The sequence below is a fragment of the Cervus canadensis genome, chromosome 24, assembly GCF_019320065.1.
Source record: "Cervus canadensis isolate Bull #8, Minnesota chromosome 24, ASM1932006v1, whole genome shotgun sequence".
NCBI lineage: Eukaryota > Metazoa > Chordata > Mammalia > Artiodactyla > Cervidae > Cervus > Cervus canadensis.
Genome location: NC_057409.1, coordinates 45,205,617 through 45,229,738, shown reverse-complemented (window position 1 = coordinate 45,229,738; position 24,122 = coordinate 45,205,617). Strand labels below are relative to the sequence as shown.

Here is a 24,122-nt window from a genome sequence, read left to right as displayed (position 1 = left end):
CATCTCATACTGAGTAGGTGTGTGTATTAATGATGGGGTTGGGGAAGGGCACGGGTGGTCAAATTCTGGGACAGTGGAACTCCAAATGGTCAACATCAAAGTCACAATGTCATGGCAATAAGCCAGCACTGACCTATCCGAATAATACTTTTCCATTTATAAAGCTCCTTATTGTGTATTTTGATCCTGAGAGTAAAATACAAAGGTTACAAATGGCAGCCCCCCCCCGTTTACCGTTTCAATTCTAGTATAATAAAGGATGTTTGGTATTACCAGAGACTATAAAATCCTGCAATTACAGAAAATACCCATTAGAGCTAAACCAGCTAATCTTACTCTCATAAAGATGAGCTTGTTAAACACTTGTTTGTGTAGCACTGATTTACCCTGGGCCAGTACAACAACCTCCTCTTCTCCCTGTATATTAATTAACAGGAATAACAGCTAACATTCACTGAAATTTTTCCATGAATCAGGCTGCTCATGTTCGATATAACCCATTCTTTACATCACCATATGTGGTGGATATTGTTAATAGCCCCATCTCACACAGGAGGAATTTGAGACTTAAGTAAGCTACCCACTCAGCTAGTAACTAGTGAAATCAAGGTTTAAATAGAGGCAGATGGAATCCAGAGGCTGGGTGCTCTTAACCAGGAGACTAAATTATCTTCACTTTGGAAGGAAGGTTGAGACCTGCTGGAAACAAACAAAGGGTATGACTGGTTCTTGCTTAAGACTGTAGTTTTCATCATAACCTAGCCTCCTGGCAACTGTGATCCCTTAGACTATCATTGAGTCTAGAGCTCAGCTTGACAACATCTGAATGCACTCAACTGACGCTTTTTTGGCCACCTCAGAGTACTTTTCGGGTTTTGTGTTGTCTTTTTTTCCCTTGTTTTCTGGCAGAAAAATATCCCAGATTCTTTCAAAGGAAAAGTGCCCATGTGAAACCTGTTAACCAATACTCATTCATTCGTTCAGTCATTCATTCATTTTCTACCATGACCACTTTCTTGGAACAGGGCTCATGAAGGTCTCCTGTGACTTCAACATTGCAAAAGCTTATGGCCCCTTCTCAGATCTCATCTTGTTTGATCTCATCATTTGCATTGCTGATTACTCCCTCCTCCTTGAAACAGTTTTTAACTGCCTTCCAGGAAACCACACTTCTTTCCTGGTCTTCCTCCTATCTCTTGGACTGCTCTATTTCAGTCTCTGATGCTGGCTCTCTTTATCTCTCTGACCTCTAAAATCAGAGTGCCCCAGAGTTTAGTCCTCGGACCTCTTTTCTTTCTCCAGTCATGACCTTGCTGGGCTCAGCCAATCTCAAGGCTGGGTACACTTGGATTAATGTCTTTAGCCTACACTTCTCCTCTGGATGCCAAACCTGTCCATCAATAGCCCACCTTTAGATGGCTAGCGGGAATTTCAACCTATTACGTCCAAAACTGAACTCATAATTTTCCCTTTCAGGGTTTTTTTTTTTTTTTAGCATTTTCCAATTTCTTAAATAACTCTATTCTTCTAGTTGTTTAGGTAAATCTTTGCAATCATTCTCTTTTCTTCACCCATTATATCTGATCTATCACAGTATCTTTACCTTCAAGATATATTTTAAATATCTACTGACTCTACTGTCAAAACATGAGTGTGTGTGTTAGTTGCTTAATTGTGTCCAACTCTTTGCAACCCCGTGGACTTTAGCCTGCCAGGCTCCTCTGTCCAGGAAATTCTCCAGGCAAGAATAGTGGAATGAGCTGCCATTCCCTTCTCCAGGGGATCTTCCTGACCCAGGGATCAAACCTGGGTCTCCTGCACTGTAGGCAGGTTCTTTACCATCTGAGCGACAGGGAAGTGACTCCATCAAAATATATGCAAATACAACCACTTCTTACCATTTCTATTATCCAAATCCTGGTCCAAGACTCTCTCCTTAATTAGAAAAATACCCTCTGACTGCTCTGCATGCCTCTGTCCTGTCCCACTACAGTCAACGCTGAACACAGAAGTTGGAATGATCTTTTGTCAGTGTAAGTCACATCATTCTACAATCTCTTCAAAAACCTCCTAGCAGCTTCCCGTTTCAGTCAGAGGAAAGGCCCAAATGGCTTCAATGGCCTCCAAGTACCTACACAATCTGCACTCCTCCAACACATATCAGAACTCATCTTCCCCCACGTCCCCCTTCCCTACCCTGCTTCAGCCTCAGCAGCCCCTCCTGTTTCAGGCATTCTCCCGCAGGGGGCTTTACAGTGACCTTTTCCCCTGCCTGGAATAATCTTCCACCTGATGTTGTCCGTGCTCACTTACTTCCTTTAGGCTTTTGCTTAAATGTTACTTTCTCAATGTGGCCTTCTATTTCAGTTACTTTTATAGCATAACAAGCAACCTCAAAACTTGGTGGTTAAAACAGCCACTGTTTAATTATGCTCAAAGATTCTGCGGAATTCTGAATTCAGGAATTCAGAATGAGCACAGTGGTGATGGCTTTTCTCTGTCCACGGTGACTGGGGTCTTCAAGTCTGAGGGTGACAGAACAGCTGGGAGCTGAAGGTTCACCACTCACATGCCTGATAATCAGTGTTGCCTGTTAGCTGGTACCTCATTCAGAACAACCTGTGAATGGTGTGGCCATGTGGCTGATCGGGCTTCCTTTTTGTATGCTGACTGAGTTCCAAGAGTGGGTATCCCAGAGAGAGGCTGTGTCACCTTCTATGATCCAGTCTGAGAAGTAACACAGTCTCCCTTTCACCATAGTCACAGGTCTGTGCATGTGCTAAGTTGCTCAGTCGTGTCCGACTCTTTGGGACCCCGTGGACTGCAGTCTGCCAGGCTCCTCTGTCCATGGGATTCTCCAGGCAAGGATATTGGAGTGGGTTGCCATTCCCTTCACCAGGGGATCTTCCCAACCCAGGGATCAAACCCAAGTCTCCAGCATTGCAGGCGGACTCTTTACTAGCTGAGCTATCATGTAGCCCCATAGGGTAGCTATTTATAGGTTTCAGAAATTAGGATGTGGACATCTATGGGATCCATTGTCCAGCCTACCAGAACACATCACCATTCAACACACTAAATAGTCTATGTATTTATTTATGTACTGCTTACTAGAATGTGGTCCTCAATACATCAGAGAAAATATTTTTCCATTTTGTTTCTGCTGTATCCCATGAGCCTAGAACAGTCCCTGGGACATGTTGGAAACTCAGTATATATTTGTGAAGTTACTGGCTTGTGAAATGGGTGGTTCCATAAATTTTATTGAATGCCTACAATATGCCAGATAATAAGCCTAAATTGAAGCCTTGTTGATACTTTTTTCCTAAGAGTTCTCAACACCTTGTGGCCGTAAAGAAATCCTCACATGTGGTTCATCAGGGTAAAAAATGTCAGGATTCTAGCACAAAACCACATTAAATTATAATTTTTCATTTCTTTCTGAAAATTGTGCAAAAAAGCTATTGTCTCTCTTACAAGTGTGCAGCCTGAGTCTCTGTGATTACCCCACTCCAGTCATCTGTGCTGTATAAAGAGGGACGACATGGACGTAGAGGGAGAGTCAGACCCTAGGTCTTAATTACCACTCACAGCCTTTAGGCCCTGCTATTCATTTAACTTGTAACTGAACTGTCTGTCCCATGACCATGCTTAGAATTGTGTTTCCATAACATTCCGTGATATTTCTTTAGACAGTATGCAAATGAAAAGGGTTTGTATTTTAACTTTGAGTTTCCTGATTTTTTCTGGATCAAACCAGATGTGTGGAAATGTCTCTCTGTGTATGTTTTAAACACTGATCCATATGCTTGCACGGATGTGAAATCTGTGACCTTCTGTTCTTTCTTTTATTTGATGACTTGTACACAGAACCTCATAAAGCAAATCTCACAATTAAGTTGGATCTGTTTCAACCGTGAATTTTTCAAAAGATTATAATCATCATGATTTCCATGTCCGTTTAAGAAAAAATGTAGTCACATAGGTTCACAAATGAACCTCATGGAATACTGCCCTTATTGATTTGGTCTTGGAACGTGTGCCAAACTGGACTTACTTATATTCATTTCAGTTGTAATGATTTAGCCTGTTACTAAACATAACAAAGAATGCAGAATCTCAAAACAATATAAAATAAAAGGAAGTAGATACTCTTTTCTGTTAGAAAATCTAGGAGCAAGGGAGCAAAGAGTAATTAAGAGCCTCAGTCTTCTCAGCTGTGAAATGGGAACACCAAAACTTCCTTAGCAGCTTACTTCACCTCTATAAACTTGAATCGGTTATCTATAAAATCAAGATGATAATAATACCTACCTCACAGGGATTTGGGAGGATGAAAATAATTTCATTATGTAAAGTGATTCTTTAAATGCCTGGTTTTAACCCATTATTATTATCTATTTACAGCATTAGGCAAACTCTAGACATTTAATTTACATTAACTAATCAGAAGCTACTATTTTTGCAAGCAGAAAGGACTCTTCTGGCTAAAAGACTAAAGGATCACTGGTATAGTGTGATTTCAGAAGCACCAAGAACGTTCTACTAAATCTAGAAGGTTCTCTTCCACCTTGAAATAAAGCCTGTTGTTTCTCCAATAAAGCATAATTTATCTGACTTAAATGTTAAAATGAAAATACTCCTGGGAGAAAATTACTTTAAGCATTGTTAGCTATTTACACTTTAGAATGAGTGAGTTTTATGTCTTATTCTGAGAAATTTCCCCAGGGGTAGAGAGAAACAACATGGGACAATTGGCAGTCGGGAAAACAACTTTCCCTGTTCCACGATTATAGATAATTTACATGAATATTAAATTTAATGATATACATAATGTATTGGTCTCAGCACATATCCCATGACTGCCTTGGAATACCTGAATTTGGTCATTAGACCTCAAAGATATTACGAATTTAGACAAAAGTCCTTTTTATTGAACTTGGTTTGATGTCAAAATTATTCTGTTAATGTTAAATACTTTTCAGAGGAGAGTTACCACTATTTCTAGAGGGCATTAATTTGTCATAAATTTTATGGGCAGGACTAAAACTTAGGGGGGAAAAAACTGTTATTCCTTGCTCCTGTTTTTCGCCCTGTCCTGACCTTGCCAGAGGCACTCAAAATCCACCATCTCCCCTACCAGGCACCCCAGCCAGACCTGGGTCTATCAGTGGCTTTACCAGTGGAAGCAGAAACACGGCATAAAAATCGCATGGCACAATTAGGGAGATTGTCTATTGCGGAGGCAGTGAATATTCCACTCAGCTGGTAAGGACTGAGGCTCTCATCACAGCTCTTTCACAAATGAGCTAATCCTAGCAAATTGTTTCCATTCTTTTGGCCTTGGTTTCCCTATCAGTGAAACAAGGATTGGATAAGATCATTTGTAAGACAAATCCTCTAGTTCTAAGATTCTGTGATTAGTCCTTGACAGTTTTGTGCTTAAGCTAAAATGCCAGATGTCATTAACTTCTAGGATTTCATGCCCAACTGAAATGCAAGCTCCTTTAAATCAGGCCACCAGTGCCCCCAAGCCCTTGGGACAACCTGTCTCTCACTGCCTACATAGCATAGAAATTGGCCCATACAGCCTCTCCTTTTCTCTCCCAGGGTCATCTAGGTAGACAACTCTGGGATCCCAAGCCTCACTTAAACAAGTTACCTAAAATTTCTGAGCATTAATTTCTTTTCCAAGATGGAACAGTAACACCCATCACACTGGGCTTGTGGTGAGAATCAGTTTACATAATGTATGTAAGTTACCTATCACGGTGCCTGGCATTTATCGGGAATTGTCTCTTCCTTCAACTTCACTGCCCTGTGCTTTTAAAATTCTCATTGTTCCTCCATATTACATGAAAAGAAACAATTTGGTGAGACTGAAACTCATTTATAGTGGATAATGTTTCCCCCAGGCTCCTGACTGTGGAAGGCTTTGACTATTCTAAGAAGGATCTCAAGCATCTGGGGTGCAGGTGGGGATTAGGGTTCACTTGCTAGGCTGGGATGTCTCTCTGATTCTGAGCTCAGACTTGCTCGAAATTAGCTCCTGAGAGACCAGCCAAGATGGTGGAGGAGAAAGACCATGAGTCTTCCTCCTCTCAGGAGCTCGCCAAAACCACAACTATCTGTGGAAAAAGACCAGAATCTTCCCAGAAAATATCATCCACAACTAAAGACATAAAGAAAGTCAGTCCCTAAGTCTGCTTGAGTTTTTCCCAAGGAAGCCAGAGAGCTGGGTAAGCCTGAGTCAGAGGAATAGCAAATCTCTACCAGCTCCACATGCCAAAAGCGACAACTGTCTGGGCTCCCCGGGGAAGTAGTGGCAGCTGCTGGAGATTCTGGCCTGGGAACCAGTGGTGTGAAGGATGAGGTGCTGGCATGGAAGGTTGTTTGCACTGACTCCTCCTCCCCACTGCAGCTGGCCACACTAGTTCGAGTGAGGAACAGGTGGAAAGGAGAGGATGGAGAGCGAGGAGCAGCTGGACTCTTGCACGGATCCCACAGAAGGGGCTGTTCCAAGATGTTAGCCCATGGGCCCAACTCTGGGAGCCCAGCCCCAGGCCATTAGTGTGGGATGCATGCCCTGTTTCCTGTTGCCTTTACAGGGAAGTCCAAGCCCTTTCTCGGATGTCCAGGGCCCTTCCGAGCTGTTTCTACCCAGCTTCATTTCCCACAACTTCCCCCACAGCAGCTCCCCATTATTTCCTGCACAGCCTCCATCTCTCTGCGCCCCCTCAGCCTGGGAGGGAGGCCCTCCTGTCCTTTTCTGTACTGAAAACCCTGTCGCCAAGTTCCATTGCAGTGCCGCCTTGTTTGCAGAGGTCTTCCAATCTCTGTCCTGTGCCCCCGCAGACTCCGCTGTGACTTCATATGTATGTCAGAGCCTTCTCTTTACAGGGCTTGTTCCTCACCTAGGATGCAGACTCCTGGAGAACAGGGACCTTGCCTGATCGACCCTTACCTCCTGCCCCAAGCCTGTGCTGCATGAGGCAGGTGCTCACCAACTAAAAAGGGGGACCGCGGTCTCCCACTGTGTGGTCATGGCTGTAGGGACTGAGAGGTCCACAGCATCAAGAACTCAACACTAACACTGATCAGCATCTGTTAGGAGACGAACCAAACAAAGATGAAAACTAGAAATTTGACTCAACTGTTCAAAAAGAATTCTCATTTTAGTCATTTTCTTCTATACTCAAAGCGTTTTCCCTTCACCCATTCTGAAAATCCTTCTCTTGTGATAGTAGAACTATATGCTCAGCTTCCAAGGAGCCGTATGGTGCATTTCAGTCCCTTCCTCCTTATCTCTCTAATCCTAGAGAAGCAGCTGAGAGAGGAAAAAAAAAAAAATAACCATCATGCACTGAAAGATTCAGAACTCTGTCACAAAATGGGCATCAGAGCAACTAGCTGAAGGCAATTTTCTTTAAGAAAAAACATTGTAGTATATTAAGCATGCAATAGCATTTTCTAAATTCTCTGTTTCCTCCACCCATGGAGGGATTCCAAATCTAATTATAGGCATTTATGGGAGCTGCTTTCATTTATGCCTAATTACCATGTAGGACAATAACTATTATGTACACCGCTGTATGTGTCAGATTAACTTTGCTCTAAGTTTTATTGGATTATCACATTAAACTCTACAAAAGCACACTCAGAGCAGTTATGCCAGTTTGTCCACTCTGGATGGCCAGCCATTCGTAGAGCTTACTTATCTACCCACATCTCAGGAAAAACTGGTCAGAGATCTGGTGAGTGTTATTTCTGAGATCTCTTTTGCACTCTTCTCAACTCCTAGCCATGTGCTGCATGAGTGCCTTAGAAGATTTCATAACAGTTAGTGAGAGAAGTGTGGAGCTGGGAGGGTGCAGAATGCTCACTGGCCAGCCAAGAAATCTTTGGAAGACTCCCCAGGACTTTAATCTGGCAGGAAAATCCAATGTATTTTTAAAGGGGTCTTTGAAATAATTATTTAAAGAGAAGTGTGACTTTAATTTTTTGTTACCCTTGGACCTTTCACACGCTGCTAAAATAACAGCTCTGCCATTAGCACCTTAGGTCTAAAGTGGAAGTGAATTTGCTAATATGAGGAGGGAAAGGGCAGAGCGGGGTCATGGAAAAAGGGCTGGGCTGGAAGTTGGTCCCGATCCTGTCACTAGCCGGGGATTTAGGGCATGTTTCCTCTGGGGTCCCTGCTCTGTAAGATATACTGGATTAGCCTCAAGCTGATTGTCTCCAGGGAGCACAATAGCAGGGATGGGGACCATAGTTGTGCATGTCATGGGATTGGCACTATGAAGGGCTAGGTGATTAACTGGTGTTAGTGTTACTGTTCACGTATTCCTCACTCCACTGCTACGTGTGCAGCAGGGGGTTGCTGAGGGATGGAGAGATGGGACAGGGCCCTAAAATCCACAAGAAAGAGTCACTGATCTGAAAGTCACTCCACATGTTTGCCAAGCACTGTGTCATCTTCCTGGCCCCCACTTCACCCCACCCCAAGACACTCACAAACCCACAGTCCTTCTAGGCCCTTGGGGGACTTCTCTCAGAGACGTCCCTTCTTGAGTTGTGCTGTAAATTACTGTCCACTCACATCAAAGGAAAGCCAAGGAAGGAGGCCTTATACAATTGCTTCTGTTTGGATAGGCTTGGCAGTGGGTGTAGAAGCAATACCGTGTGGCTGATGGACTAATGGGATAGTCCTGAGATGGGAGTTGAACTCCCAGTTACATGGAGGATGCATCCCTGAAGAGCGCTGTGTTAGCTGGAAACTAAGAACCAGAGGGACTAAGTCTGTGGAAGCCAAGGAGGAAGGATGATGGCCGCCACGGAGGAAGGAGTTCAGCTCTCCCTTCTAGAGAGAAACTGCCCAAGGCCAGGAGCTGACTGACTGCCTCCAGGGATGCATGATGCCAGCCTCCCTTCCCAGTCAGCTCCCAGCCACTGACTGACCAGGGCAAGGAGACTAGGTCTGGCTATAACAGCCGACACAAGAGGACTCAAAGAGGCAACCTTTGCTGTGGATAGAGCTCCCCATTGGATGGAGCTGCTCTGCTGCTGAGGATCTTCCTGCTTAGCCTCCCCCCCCACCCCCCTTAAATGGAGATCAGACCTGCCTCTTGGTCTGAAGGCCCTCCCTGCCTGCTCTGGTTCCCTCTCTCCTGTAACTTTCAACAGACATTTCTCCCCAGACGGCTCACACTTTTAATTCTGCTCTGATGTCTGCTTCCCAGAGGACCTGAACTGACAGCAGGTATATGCCCAAGGTAGGAGAAATTTATTTTACCTTTAAAAGCTTGTTTTGACTCAAAATACAGTTCATAATATTTTACTCACAATTTGAAATCTCTGAAAAATGCCAAAACTTGATCTGACCTTCTATGAGGCTATCTGTATTCTGCTGTTACTCCATTTGACTCATATTTTTTTAATATAGAATTATTAAGGTACTTGATTATGGAGTGTGACTCTAAACTCTGTTGGGCAGGTGATATAATACACAGTGTATATATCATAGTTCTCTAGAATCTAAGAGGGGCTTCCCTGGTGGCTCAAATGGTAAAGAATCTGCCTGCAATGCAGGAGACCCAGTCTCAATTCCTAGGTCGGGAAAATCCCCTGGAGGAGGGCATGGCAACCCACTCCAGTATTCTTGCCTGGAGAATTCCATGGACAGAGGAGCTTGGCAGGCTACAGTCCATGGGGTCGCAAAGAGTCAGACATGACTGAGCAACTAACACATACACACACATACAGAAAATCTAAGAGAATCTGAATTATGAAAAATATCTGACTCCAAGAGTTTTGAAAAAGAGGCTCTAGTCCTATGCTGCACAGAAACTAAAGTCTGCATGAAGTAGCTGTTCTCTGAAAGAGACTTTCAGTGAACCATGCCTCCCAGTCTTCATGCCCTTGTGTGAAAACTCCAGTCCCTCTCATCTTGAATCTGTTTGCTTCACCAATAGCCTGTGGCAAAAATGCTGTTCTGAGTCTAAGCCTTAAGAAAACCTAGCAGCTCCCACTTCTGTATATTAAAAAATACTTTGCTGGATTGGGAGATAATAAATAACATCTTCTTCTTCCAGTCAACTGAGAGCCAAGCCTTAAGAAATTAAGATTCAATGTTAGTTTTATTATACGTAAAACCAACTGGAGAACATGTCTTTAATCTGGTGGCCAAGTTGGGTTTTCAGATACTCCCTCCCAAAGGGAGAGCTTCGGTTTGCAGAGCAAACCATCTAGTTAGAACTTCTGCCTCCCTTCATGGCAGAGAGAGAAGGATACTTCAGTGTTTGTAGTGTTTTAATAGTTCACGTTAGGGGAGCGTAACCAATAGATATTAATTCCTTGAAAACTCAATCACATGACTACCCCTCCTCTCATGTGAAAAAGTGAAAGGGGGCCTAGGGGAAAGACCAGGGACATTATTTAGAGGAAACTCCTTTCTGGGGACATACATGTACATTATAGGGGAAATATGAAAGTGTTAGTCACTCAGTCGTGTCTGACTCTTTGTGACCCCATGGACTGTAGCCCACCAGGCTCATCTCTCCATGGAATTCTCCAGGCAAGAATACTGGAGTGGGTTGCCATGTCCTCCTCCAGGGGATCTTCCCAACCTAGGGATCGAACCCAAGTCTCCTGCATTGCAGGCAGATTCTTCACCATCTGAGCCACCAGGAGAGCACATTATAGGGAAGGACATGCAGAAATCAGGAACTCTGGAGCTCAGAGAGCTGGCAGGATGTCCCTAGAGAAATACAAATGTGGAGGTTTCTTTGATAGTTGAAAGGAACAACCAAAATACCCAGTGAAACTGTAATCATGAAAAGCCAATAGAAGTGCTTAAAAACACTGATTAGGAATCTTAAAACTGTGCATTTTACCCTCTCAAACAATAATATTTATGGCATATAGAATGACAAGCCTCTTTGCTAACATATCCAATGACATTTCTGTAACATGAGCAATTACAGTGTTCTTTAGTTTACTTGGATATGTGGTATTTCTTGGTTTTAATGGAAAATGCTGAAATGTTATATTACAATGTTCAGGCTAAACTAGATGAGTTTTATACACACACACACACACACACACATATACATTGTTTAGTAAACTTGAGGGGAAAGTGCAACCCTGGCTCCCTTCCTGTTATGGGTTCAAATGTGTGTGATTGATTTTTCATAATTCAGGCTCAATTTTATTCTTGGGTTATAAATGGTAGACAAAGTTGAGCTTTATATAAATTTTTTAAATGGCTCTGAAGATCTGGATTTAAGTGTCCATGTGGCCAAGTCATCCATTTTCCTTGGAACTCAGTACTCTCACCCCCATCCATAAAATGGCGGTATTGCTTCACCCACATCCCTGGGTTGAGATGAGAATTAAATGGGACAAAGTGCACTGAAATCTGCCGTTCCATGCCAGGCATTGAACTAGGCGCTGATGAATGTTTTTAAAAGTAGTCAGCAGGTCATCCCATGATGAGTGTAATGTTACCATACCCCCAGCTGCCAGAGGACACTGGGGAAATCATATTTCATGCTGCTGGGTTTGAGCCCTTGTGAGGCTTGTCCCTGTAAACACAGGACGACTGGTAGTGTTGAATTACAGAAGTGCTAAGATTGACTCTTGGAAAGAGTAGAGAAAAAAAAATAAAAACATTTCAAAGGACTTTCTCTAGGCCTCATGCTGAGGCATGGAGACTGGCATGGGGCCTCAACCATGGCTCAGACGGTGAAAAGTCTGCCTGAAATACAGGAGTCCTGGGTTCGATCCCCGGGTTCGGAAGATCATCTGGAGAAGGGAAGGGGTACCCACTCCAGTGTTCTTGCCTGGAGAATTCTATGGACAGATTAGCTTGCCAGGCTACAGTCCATGGGGTTGCAAAAAGTCAAACACAACTGAGTGACTTTCACATACACACACACACAGGCCGTAGGGATGGTGGGAAAGCAAGTCTTTCCCTGTGGTGCCTATGCAGTTGGCAAGTAGCCTCATGATATTAGAAGTCATTCATTCCAGCCTGACACTCAGCGTTTTTCATTCAGTCTTCAAGTACACATATTCAAGAACGGCAAGACCTACAAGTGTCACTGCAGCTGCCGGATCTGTCTGTACAGACCGAGGGGCAAGAACGGCAGCTCAGAAGAGGAAGATCTGAGGAATGGTCACCGTCCATCTGAACAGTTTCTATAGCCGCTTATTTATAGTTCAGTCTTTCCCCCGTTGGAATTTTGGACAGTGAACAGAGAGAAAACCACTGGACTAGGTGACATTTCCATAGCAAGTTATTGTAATTCTTACATTAAAGTACAGTTTAAGCTCCTTGAGAGCAAGAGTTATGTTTTTTAACCATGACATTCTCCTTAACAACTACCTACAATGGCCTAATAGAGTCTAGATACATATTGAATTGACATAAGCAAATTAAATAGCCTTTTCAATATAATACTTAATAGTTAAATATTAAGTATATTTAATTTTTAAATATAATGTTTTCTATATTTTTCTGAGTCCTGTAACAGAAAATAAGATGTAATAACACACATGGCATTAGGAATGCCTTAGTTCCTTTTTGAACAAGTGTCATTTCTTTTTATTTATTTATTTAAAGTCTTATTTTAATTTGTTACAATATGGCTTCTGTTTTATGTTTTGGTTTTTTGGCCCCGAGGCATGTGGGATCTTAGTTCCCCAACCAGGGATCAAACCCTCATCCCCTTGCATTGGAAGGTGAAGTCTCAACCAGTGGACCACCAGGGAAGTCCCTGAGTAAGTGTAATTTCTAGACAGTAAATACTATCTTTCTATATAGCTGCTTCCCGAGAGTGAGTTTGACAACCAGTGTGGCAGGTTAACGGATTCAGGTGTCTGGAGTATCATTTCGTGGCTTGCAGGAATGCTCCAAATTTCACAATGCTGCATCCAGTATGTCAACCCCGCTCTTCCTGCGAATTGCTTATTTCCCTTGCCTTTCTCTTGCTTTCCTAAATGTGGCAAGGATTTTACTACAGTGTGGATATCTGGCTTCTGATTAGAAACGACAATGCAGCCCATAAAAGGTAATCAAAATATCACCTCAAATAAAACAGTTTTAGATGAAAAAAGAAAGCACCAATAACTTTCCCTCTTCGCTTGCCCTCAAAAGTGTCAGAAAGAAAGACAGTTACTCTAAAAGCAAAAGAGGAAAAAACGCTCCATTCCACCAGTAGTACAGGGTTTACGGTCTAATGTCACAAAAGAGAATAATTATACTCACCGCCTTGTTTTTCTTCAAAGTAGACTGGGACCAGAGCTATACAGCCCAGCTCAGGAAAACTCTGAAATGAAGGGGATGGGAAGTGGATCACCTGGGATCAGAACCAGGTTGAGATGTTTTACTAAAAAGTTGCGTATTCCTCTGTTTAATTTCCTCTAGGATTTATGACGGCAGAGCCACCATAAAGCTTTATTTCCCAGGACATTCTCTGAAACACCCGCACCAAGGCTCTGCGAACCGCCTCTAGGTTTTGTTTGTTGCAGCGTCAACGTGAACTCTGCGCTTTTGCCGTGGTTCACTGCTAGCGCCTCGCCCTTTTCTTACAGTGACCCAGAGTTAGAGATTGATAGTGTGAACTTCACTGGGCCAACACAGTTTCCCAAGGAAATTCGTGTATTTATTAACTAAGGAAAAATGAACACCTTCTTTTAAGCGTGTGTCTCAGAAGCCTCTGAATGATTTCTATAAAACACAGACAATAGGAGCAAATCCAAGAAGCAAGTAGGAGACAAGTAGATAGGATCAACTCAGAACAGCTCAAATGAGACTGAGAACAATACGGTGCTTTGATTGATAAGGTGATTTAAAAATTAAAAGAGAGGAGTCTATCTGAGAGCTGAATGCCAGTTGCCAGAGATTGATGGATGGCATGAGTCTTCTTTTCTTTGCAGCATCTTTCAGATCAAGATATGTTTTCTCTTAGAGTGAATCTTTATAAGACAATCGCTTGACTAGAAGGGGGATCTGTGTGTGTGTGTGTGTGTGTGTGTGTGTGTGAGTGTGCACATCCATGCACTGTTTTAGAATAGGGCTCTATACCAAGCATGCAAGGCTGCTCCATAGCTCTGCAACTGTCTGTACTTTCCATAGCTTGTGCACAGATAAGGTACTCTGAAAACATCCCTCCTGGGTGAGCCTTCATTTCCAATTGTGTCTATGCACCATGTGGTAGCCAGCATGATTAAGGAAAAAGTGATTATATGAACCTCCAAATCCATCTGTCATGTCACAGGCATTGAAGAGCCTCACTGAAAAATTAGCCTCCTCCTTCCCCCAACTTGTGTTTTCCCATCCTCAAGACAATACAGGAAGCTCTTAGCTGGGAGAGAAAGGAACAAAGGGGCAAGGAATTCAATAAAAAAGAGATCCTAGGCAAAATGAAATATTGTTTCCCTGTCTGTATTTCTCTCCAATCCGCCAGAGCATTAACCGCTTGCCTGCTGCATTATGAGGCAGAAGCGCGTCTAGGATTTGCCTGCAATAGACTAAGGTCTCTGAAGCATCAGGGACGTCCAGAGTGATGAGTGGTTGGGAACAGAGACTAAACCAGATATAAAAATGAGTCAAATGTGAAAAAACACTCTTATTTCCTACTTCTTTGGAATTTCTCTAGTACACTTGCTTATTTAACTGCACTGACAGACTCAAAGACTTATTGGATTTTTATATTCTCTGTACACATCTGAAGACTTACTGAAATTGCATACCATTTTTTTTTATTATTTCCTTGCATGTGTCTGCATTTTTTCCGGGAGAGGATCCATAGAATCCTCACGTTTCTTTAAAAAAGGGTCTCTGATCCTCAAAGTTAAAATTCACCACAATAAGGTATCTGCTGTTCTGTTTATTTTCTCAATTGCAGAAGGTTCATTTTCCATCATTGGGGATTAGGAGTCAGGAGACAGATTCTGTGAAATACTTAACCCAAGAACAGACCACAGAGAAGCATAAGTAAAGTAGACAGCAGATGCTAAATTAGAAGATGAAAGACAATGGGGTGAAGGATGTTAGGTTTATAAGGACATTTTTCTCATTTCGCTATTGTGATTCAGACTCAGTCAAAACATTTAAAATGCACAGTGCATGGATTCTGTTGTTTGTATAAACTATTTTTTCAAAAGAACTTTATTTTTAAGTTCTTATTTCAGTTGCTGGGAGGAAAAGATGTTGAGTATTTGGACTAATGAACTCATTTAAAATTTCCTCAGTTGACATTAGATTTAAAGAGAATTAATTAAAATGGGGAAATTGTAGAATAGTAAACCTGTTTCAGGTTAGGGGCTTTTGATGGAAAGAAGTATAGTTTGCCATGAGCAGGCTGGCTTACAGTTAATGAAATTTTTAGTCTGTGTACATTCACCCTACTCTGAATGTTTTCTAAAAGTTAAAAAGTGTCAGGGTTCATAGGTATATTTTAGAATTGAGTAGTTTAACTACAACAGATAGGAGAGCTATTTTAGGCAAGACATATTCCCAATATTGTTACTGAAGAGGCAAGAACTGAACCCTGACACATCACTCATTTATCAGAATACATAAAGTAACCTTAAAGACACCAAAACTTCCCTTCATGATCAAAACACTCAACAAACTAAATGGACAGGAACTTCCTCAAACTGATAAAGGATATCATCTATGAAAAACTAAAGCTAACCTCATACTTAATGTGAAAGACTAAAAGCTTCATTGTTGAAGATCAGTAAGTTAACCATAAAAGTCTATTTAATAGCCATCTGTGGTAGACTGGATCAAAGTTCCAGTTCTTCCCTTCCTTAGATAATAATAGTATAAGATCAAACTATATATAATTGGCTTTTTTGGTTAAGTGAAAAGTGATCAAATAGCAGTTTCACAGGGTTTAACCTAATGCACACTTACCTCTGGCCACATCACTTTCCGGTGTTCACCCAGTGGGAGTGGTGTGTTCTTCTTCAGCCTGTCGATACTGGGCACAGCTCCGTGATTTGCTTTGGTTACTGAGTGTTTGTGAGCAGAGACTTGAAATCTGCACATGTGGTTTGGCTTGCACACCAACTGTTCCTGAGGAGAAGAACATTCCCTGGGTTGTCACTAGTCCAAGGAGGATGAGATACATATGGAGTCAACCACAGCCTGGAGCTGAGACCAACAGACTTTCAGCCTGAAGCAGAGCCTCCTCGTCTAGAGCATCTGAACCCCAAGTCATCTGCAGAGTTATGTGAGTGTAAGAATAATGATTTTTGTTGTAAGCCCTCGAGGTTTTGAAGTTGTTTGTTACACAGCAGAACTGTGGCTATAGCTAACTGCTATATCATGTAAGCAGTGAACAAGTGAAAAAAACTCAGTCAAAAGCTGACAGTCTCTGTGCAGGCAATGTTCAGAGGAAACAGTCTTGTTAAACAGACTTCAACTGATGATTCTCTCAGGCCCTGAAAAGAGGAGCGACAGATGGGGAGAGTGCCATAGGAGCAGTCAACACTCCAAGCAGGAACCACAGCCTGAAGACAGGCCTTGGATAGTTGATTGAGTATCACACTAGAGGGAAAAAATGACAAATACCAATTTTTAACACCTCTCAGTTTTGACCAAGGTCTGTGTTAAAGCCCAGCTTTAATCTGAATTCTCATAAATAGGGGGAAAAAATCAAGACAGAAAGTGTGATTCCAAGCAAAGACATTATTTATGATTGTAGCATGCTGAGGAGCTAGCACTTGGATTCTATATTACTTTCATTTACTCTGCATTTTATGCTAATTATTTTTCACTTGTGCAGGTCCTGGAGTTGAGAACAGTTTGAGAAATGAAACCACAATTAACTGAATTTGTTGGAAAATGTATAATCAAGGGCTCATGCATTTATTTATGTCAACAATTCCAAAGAAAATTGCTATTAAGTCTTACCAACTGTCATCCACTTGTCCTCTTTCATATCCTGGGTTAAGCTATTACAATAATATCCTCCAGTTTCCCTAATCATAACAGGAACTGCTATTTATTAAAAGCGTATTACTATGTACCAAGGTCACCTGGTGACTCAGACGGTAAAGAATCTGCCTGCAATGCAGGAGACCTGGGTTCATTACCTGGGTTGGGAAGATCCCCTGGAGGAGGAAATGGCAACCCACTCCAGTATTCTTGCTTGGAAAATCCCATGGACATAGAAGTGTGATGGGCTACAGTCCATGGGGTGTCAAAAGAGTCGGACATGACTTAGCAACTAAACAATGACCAAAATCCTTAACAGCTCTTAAAAGTGCTATATCTCCTGGCAGCCTCTGCTGTCAACCCCAGAAAATTCTCTCTCTTTATGTCTCTCTCTCTCTCTCCCTCTTTCTTCTTCCCTCCTGCCTCTCTCCTTTTTCAGACTGATAGACCTGGGCCTGTCACTCCCTAGACAAGGTCTCTTCCTCCCAGCACATTCCCACATGCCCCAGGCACTTACTGAGACTTAGCCTACCTAACTCCATAGGGAACTTAGTGTTTCTTTTCTTCCTAACAGTCTTTTGATCAAAAACCTCCTCTGAGACTTTGGTCCCTATTAAGCCTCCCTCTTTCCTCTCCTCTCACTCACTTCCTCCTTGTGCTCAGTCATTCAGTTGAGTCTGACTCTTTGTGACCCCATGGACTGTAGCCTGCCAGGCTCCTCTGTGCATGGGATTATACCAGCCAGAATACTAGGGAGGGTTGCCATTTCCTCCTCCAGGGGATCTTCCCAACTCAGAGATTGAACCCAAGTCTCCTGCAGCTCCTGCTCTGGCAAGCGGGTTCTTTGAAACCTCTGAGTCACCTGGGAAGCCCTTCACCAGATCCCAAAATCAAACCGACCCAGAATGCTCTTCAGAAGGCAGGGGATAGCTAAATGAGCAACCTCAGGATATTCCCTCTCTGGGAAATAGTCTGGAGAAGAAAAAAATTTTTTAAAGATTAAGACCTTCCTAATCCCCCATCACATGATGTGTTAGTTTCTAATTGCTGCTGTAACAAATACCCCACATTTAGTGGTTTAAACACACAAATGTTTCCACTTACAGTTCTGTGGGTCAGAAGTCCAACAAGGGTTTTACTGAGTTAGAATCTAGGTGTCAGCAGGCTGCATTCTTTCTGGAGTTTCTCAGGGAGAAACTATTTCCTTGCTTATTGGTGTGATGGCAGAACTCAGCAACAGAAGCTCAGAAATGGAGATTGAGATCCCTGTCTTCCTGCTGGCTGTCAGCTAGCGGCCATTCCCTGCTTCAAGGGGCCACCCACATTCCTTGGCTCCTGGCCTCTCTCTTCCATCTTCAAAATAATGGTCTGAATCCTTCCTTCTTCTTCCAACTCATCTGTAACCCATCCAGGAAAGATTCTCTGCTTTTAAGGACTTCTGTGATTAGATTGAATCTGCCTAGCTAATCCAGGATATCCTCTCCATCTCCAGGTTCATATCCTTAGCCACATCGGTAAATTCCCCATTGTCTCCAAGAGTAAGTACACAGGTTTCTGGGATTAGAGCATGAACAACTTTGGAAGGGCCATTATTCTATTTTATATAGGTGGTATATGTCATTGTTGTTTTATTGATGGAAAAGCTGAGGTCACAAGGGTACTGCAATGAACTGGATGTCCCACTATTAATATGAGCCAAACCAAGGGTCAGGCTAGCCTGCGTTACACATCTCTCGACCTTCATCATACCCTCAGCCCATGAGTGATCCTCGCAGAAAAATCAAATAGCCACTTTTGAGAGTCACCTGGCAACTACATTTTAAAAACTGCTTCCCAAGTGAGTGTTTTACTATTTTTAGAATGTTTTCACTTATAGTATAAGAAAATATACAAGTTATAAAATATATATATTTAGGGGGGAAAAAACTTTAAAAATAAGTAAATGTGGTCAAAAAGAGAAAGCTCAGTTAATATTTCTAACAGGTCACCTTTCTGACAGATTTGGTAATTTTTTGTTGAAAGTTCCCAGTGGTTTTCCAAGAAAATCTTATCCTCTCTAAATGGCCTGAGTTGGCTAGGTTGAGATAACTCAAAAGGCCTCAGCCACCACTACACCCAAACATCACATTTTTGCTTTATTTCCTCAGCTGAAGATGAGACATTTTTAAATATGCGTTCAAATGGAAGGCTTGTCAAGAGCAGGTGGGGTGGGGAATATTTGTGTTTGTTTTATTACTTTTCAGAGTAGCTACTCCTGACGCTTTATGCTCTCTAGGAAAATTAGAAGCCCAGATTACATCAGGTAATTGCCACATGCAGAAATGAAGGAGGATACACACACGGAGGCTGCCAGAAGCAACCATGATTAAATTATCAATGATGAACAGGTCAAAAGGAAAAGCATGAAGCAAACTGCAACACCAGAGCTGAGTGAGATCTCATTGTGCTTCAAAAGCTAATAAGAAGGAAAGTGTGTGGGAGTGGGAGGTGTTGCCAGAAAATGAGACAAGAAGCTTTACATGATGTGGGATGGTCTAGGGGTTCTCTTAAGATCTTTATTAAAATAAACAGGCTCAGCATTAGAAGTGTATCTCTAGTTGTGGGGATTCGCAGGGAAAGCAATTTGGGCTATGTTCTTTGTTGTGCATTTTATCCCACCTGCCAAAACTTTCTGTTTATGCTTTCTTTTTTCTTTAGCAGAGAGCAAAGGAGTCATGATGGGCAGTTGATAAAAATGTGGGGCTGAATTTACATAGTCACTCAGAGACTGTCATGCACCTTGATGCTTATGGAGCACAATTAAGAGTGTCTCTAATCTGAATAAAAATATGTTCTTTTAGTTTCGTGTCATATACAATATCACTACGAGCTCATCTACATAGCCTATTATAATGCACACTTTTATACTACTATAGCTTCACCTAATCAGCCCTCCAGGAGCTAATCAGCTCAAATACTGTCACAAGTGGCATAATGCATGCAATTATCCTTAATTCAACTTCTAAACATGGAGGTGAAAGATCAGATTTAACCAAACAGGCTTATCAGGAATTCATGAATTGATAACCATGATTAATGGGAAATCACAGTGCAAAACTTGTTTTAATTTACCTGTTCATGTAACTTGTGTTACAGAGAAATGTGAACTTTCATCCGGAGCAAACAAAGAATGTCTAGACTTTCAAATGAATTTCAACCCCAGGGTAAGAAACGTGCATTCACTATTTCAAGGATAATCTTAAATGACAGAAATCGGTGTGGCTAAGTCCGGATTATAGCTTTGAAAATATCCCGACCTTGACTCACTGAAAGAGAAATAATTACTCAGAAATGGAATCTCTAGTTATCACCAATAAATGTTTGAAGGGGGGATTTACTTTGAATGGGATAAATTGAACTGCTTGTCTCCATAGATTCTCAGATTTCTACAGAGCTGGTCTATTCTTGAAAAAGTGGTCTTTGAAGATAACTGCTTTAGGGTTTGTAGTCCCCTAAATATTGACCACTTACATGACTCAGAGACTCAGAAGACTGACCTATAATTCATTCATTTATTGAAATAATATTTCTTGAGCAAATATTATATGGCAGAACCTGTGCTAAGGATTAGAGATAAAAATGATGAATAAAAGAAATCTAATCCTTGAGCAACTGGCAGTTCTGTGGGGAAGATAATACAAGGAAATGGAAATAACTGATATAACAGGGTGAGATGTTGAGAAAAATGCTGATGGGTGTATTATTTTGTTACTGTTTTGCTATGATGGGTTCATCAGGAAAAAGTAAAATACAAGCTAGCACAATGCCGTTACTGTGTCTCTGAAAGTCTTGGGTTTCCCTTACAGACCTTCCAAGGGGGCAGTAAGCATCCTTTGTGTTCCTGGCAGGAATGAAAGGGGTGAAACCAGATGATGCCAGAGTTTGGGCTGGTGTTCGGGTTTGGAATGCTGGCCTGGAGCAACCCCAGGAGGCAACTTAGAACTGAAAGAAGATGGTAAGTTGAGAGCTCCTTAAGAGGCAGAGATGCACCCTACTTATATGTAGGACCCAGAACAGAGTGATGGCTGGATGGCGGGATGGCTATGGGCTGCTTATGGAAACTGGAAATTTAAGTGCTATGACTTAGGGTCTCTATCACCAAGTCTTCAGTTCCATGGAAAGAAACCCTGTGAGGCAACATCTCTGAGCCTAGCCTGCCCACCCCCCAGCATGGCAGCACACGCCCAGACAGCAGGGGACCCACACTGGGCAAAGCAATGATGGTGGTGCTGACAACATTCTCTGGTCTCTGCTGGATGTCCAGCACAGACATCCTATGCCTTCCGGCACGCTTTGGGAAACTCTACAGGCATGACTGAGATTGAGTTTCTTCTTGCTTGGAGAATCTATTGCTGGGGAGCAAATCCATTCCAGGTGTTGCGAACTAGATGCTTACAGGTACTGTAGGCACCACAAAGGAATCTAGTGATGAAGTGGGTCTGGTGTGGTTAAGATAAATTGGAAACTATGCCTTTTAGAGTGACTGTTACCCAACTCCAACTAGTCAATTAAATTTAAAAGTGTAGAAAATTGTGGGGAGTTGATAGAGAAGCTGAATTTTGAGATAAGGGAATAGACGGAGTTTCTGATAAGCTGTGAGACAGCAGAGACAATTGAAAAGATGTAGTACCAGAATTTTTGTTTGTTTATTCATTTCTTATGCAATCAATGGTTTTTGAGTACTTCTCATATAGCAGACCCTGTTCTAAAAGTTGGTATAGACGTGAGGGGGGTGGGAGATGGTCTAGTGGTTAGACTCTTCAAGGATAAAAAATTATCTGTCAGAAAAAATAGGGTAAAGGAAAGTGGTCAAGGCAGAAGGAACAGCATCCAGGGAAGCCCAGAGATGAGCATGAACAAGGCATCTCTGCAGAGTCCAAGAGAGTCTACACACTTGAATAACAGGGGTCAAGGGGAAAGTGGTGACAGGAGGCTAGAGAGGCTGTGAGGGGCCGGGGCCTGGAAGGCCTTGCAGGGGAGTTTATACTCATTCTAAAGGCAATGAAAAGTTAATGAATGATTTTAAGCAAGAGTCCCATGATTAAGTTTGACCATTCAAAGACCTCAAGGTCAGAGTATAGCACATAGAAGGGACGCCCAAGGATAAGGCAGCACCATAGTTCAGGTGAGAAAGAAAGGCCAGGTAGAACAGAAAGACGTGGAGAGAAGTGAATGGATTCAAGAAACCTCTACGAGACGGGAGGAAGATAAAAGGTAATCAATAAGCAAAGAAAGAAGGAGATGGAGGATTTAAAGGTAAACTCCCCAAATTTCTGAATTGGGCAGTGGGTGAATGGTGGTGTTATTTCTTGAGATAGTAAATTCTGATCTGGAGAAAAAGAGAGAGAGAAAAGTAGGGAGGGTGTGTAGAGAGAAAGAAAGAAAGCGGGTTTTGGAGAAAAGTTGATCTGTTCTTCTTTGGCTTGTTAAATTTACGGCATCAGAGAGACATCTAAGCATGCATCTAAGCAGCACCCCTGGCTGCAGTGTCAGTGGTGGGGCGGCTGGGGTCCCCCGGTGTTGGGGTTCCACCAGGGGAATACAGCAGAAGGAGACTGGGGCTGGGGGCATGGGGCATCTAAGAGAAAGAGTGACTGAAATGTTGAGGTCTGGAATCTAAGATGTCCCTACTAATATTATAATTTTAAAACTATTATTATTATTGCTTATACAAGGCTTCATAAGTGCCAGGCAATGTTCTAACTACTTTACATAAAAAATTCACAGCAATATGACACCAGTACTAGTGGTTTTTTTTTCCGTTTTACAGATGAAGAACCTAAAGCACAGAAAAGTTAAATAAGTTGCTCAAACTCACACAACTAATAACTGAAGAGTTAAGATTTGAACCCAGACGACTGATTGTAGAGTCCATGTTTATAACTATATGCCATCTGTCTTCATCCTCTGTCTCTCAGCATCTTTTTCTCTGACATCCATGGACAGACACATTCTTTTCTACTCTAAGGAAAAAACAAATGAGCCAAATTGTGCTACATTATGGTAGGTATAAAGGCAGATCTAGGATCGGGATGGGGAATATGTGTAACTCTATGGCTGATTCATATCAATGTATGACCAAAAATAAATAAATAAATAAAGGCAGATCTAGCCTGGAAATAGGAAGCGGAGTTGGGAAGTTCTCAACTCCACTTTTCTTTATCTAAAATACCTGTGGCGGATGACTTGGTGTTCCATCCCAGAAGGACTGGGAGACTCCTCTTTAAAGACTGGCTTATATGATGATTGCAGCTTCACCCCACCCTTACCACCATCGTCATCCCCACCCACACATGTGGACAGTGCTGGCTGGGTATCTGTCAGTCCCTTGAGTCAGCCAGATGGTGAGAAAGGATCACTGTCCCCCTACTTCCCTCCTCCTGCTTTCCTGACATTGTATATCCTTGATGGAGATTTACTTCTTTGCATCCAGCTAAAGACTCTTAAGAGTCCCTTGGACAGCAAGGAGATCAAACCAGTTAACAATCTTAAATGAAATAAACTCTGAATACTATTCGGAAGGACTGATGCTGAAGCAGAAGCTCCAATACTTTGGCCACCTGATGTGAACAGCTGGTTCATTGGAAAAGACCCTGATGCTGGGAAAGATTGAAGGCAGACGGAGAAGAGAGCAACAGAGGATGAAGTGGTTGGATGGCATCACCAATTCAATCGACATGAACTTGGGCAAATTCCAGGAGATGGTGAGGGACAGGGAAGCCTGGCGTGCTGCAGTCTATGGGGTCACAAAGAGTTGGACACGTCTTGGCAACTGAACAGCAACAAAGTGTACATACTATGTGGAAGTCTAACTACCCACTCGTTATCATCTCATCGTGAAAGTTTTTCCTGAACTCAATTTTTAATAGCTAGAAAGACTTATAGAAAACAAGGTAATAACGGATAAAGAAAAGAGGAGTGTAGAATGGACAAAACACTGCATACTTAAAATTTTGTCTTGCAGCTGATGGTGACCATCAGCTTAGTTATATTTACAAAACAATTGGGTTAAAATTTTCAGAACAACACTGGGATTTCATCTGGACTGTGATTCACGCCTAAATTAGAAGATATATTTTCAGTGTCTTTAAGATAATGGGATCTTGCTTGGTTTTTGTTTTTGTTTTTAAGT

The 24,122-nt window shown here is 42.2% G+C and overlaps 2 long non-coding RNA genes across 7 annotated transcripts in view; one reads left to right on the top strand and one right to left on the bottom strand.

Annotated features, from left to right (window-relative positions):
- LOC122426724 overlaps positions 1–16,020 on the bottom strand; it is a 79,303-nt gene extending 63,283 nt beyond the window's left edge. Inside the window, exons 1-2 of the long non-coding RNA XR_006265228.1 lie at positions 15,926–16,020; positions 13,268–13,328 (exon numbers count right to left, since the gene is read on the bottom strand). This is a non-coding gene — a long non-coding RNA (uncharacterized LOC122426724). The remainder of the gene's footprint in view (positions 1–13,267; positions 13,329–15,925) is intronic.
- LOC122426723 lies at positions 9,116–23,538 on the top strand. 6 transcript variants are annotated; one of them, XR_006265225.1, is made up of 5 exons: positions 9,116–9,272; positions 13,427–16,244; positions 20,087–20,154; positions 20,797–20,945; positions 22,761–23,538. It is a non-coding gene; the product is annotated as an uncharacterized LOC122426723 (long non-coding RNA). The 6 variants fall into 6 exon arrangements; XR_006265227.1 differs by having other exon boundaries at positions 9,122–9,272; positions 16,042–16,244; XR_006265223.1 differs by having other exon boundaries at positions 9,122–9,272; positions 15,983–16,244.
- Positions 23,539–24,122: the final 584 nt, after the last annotated feature.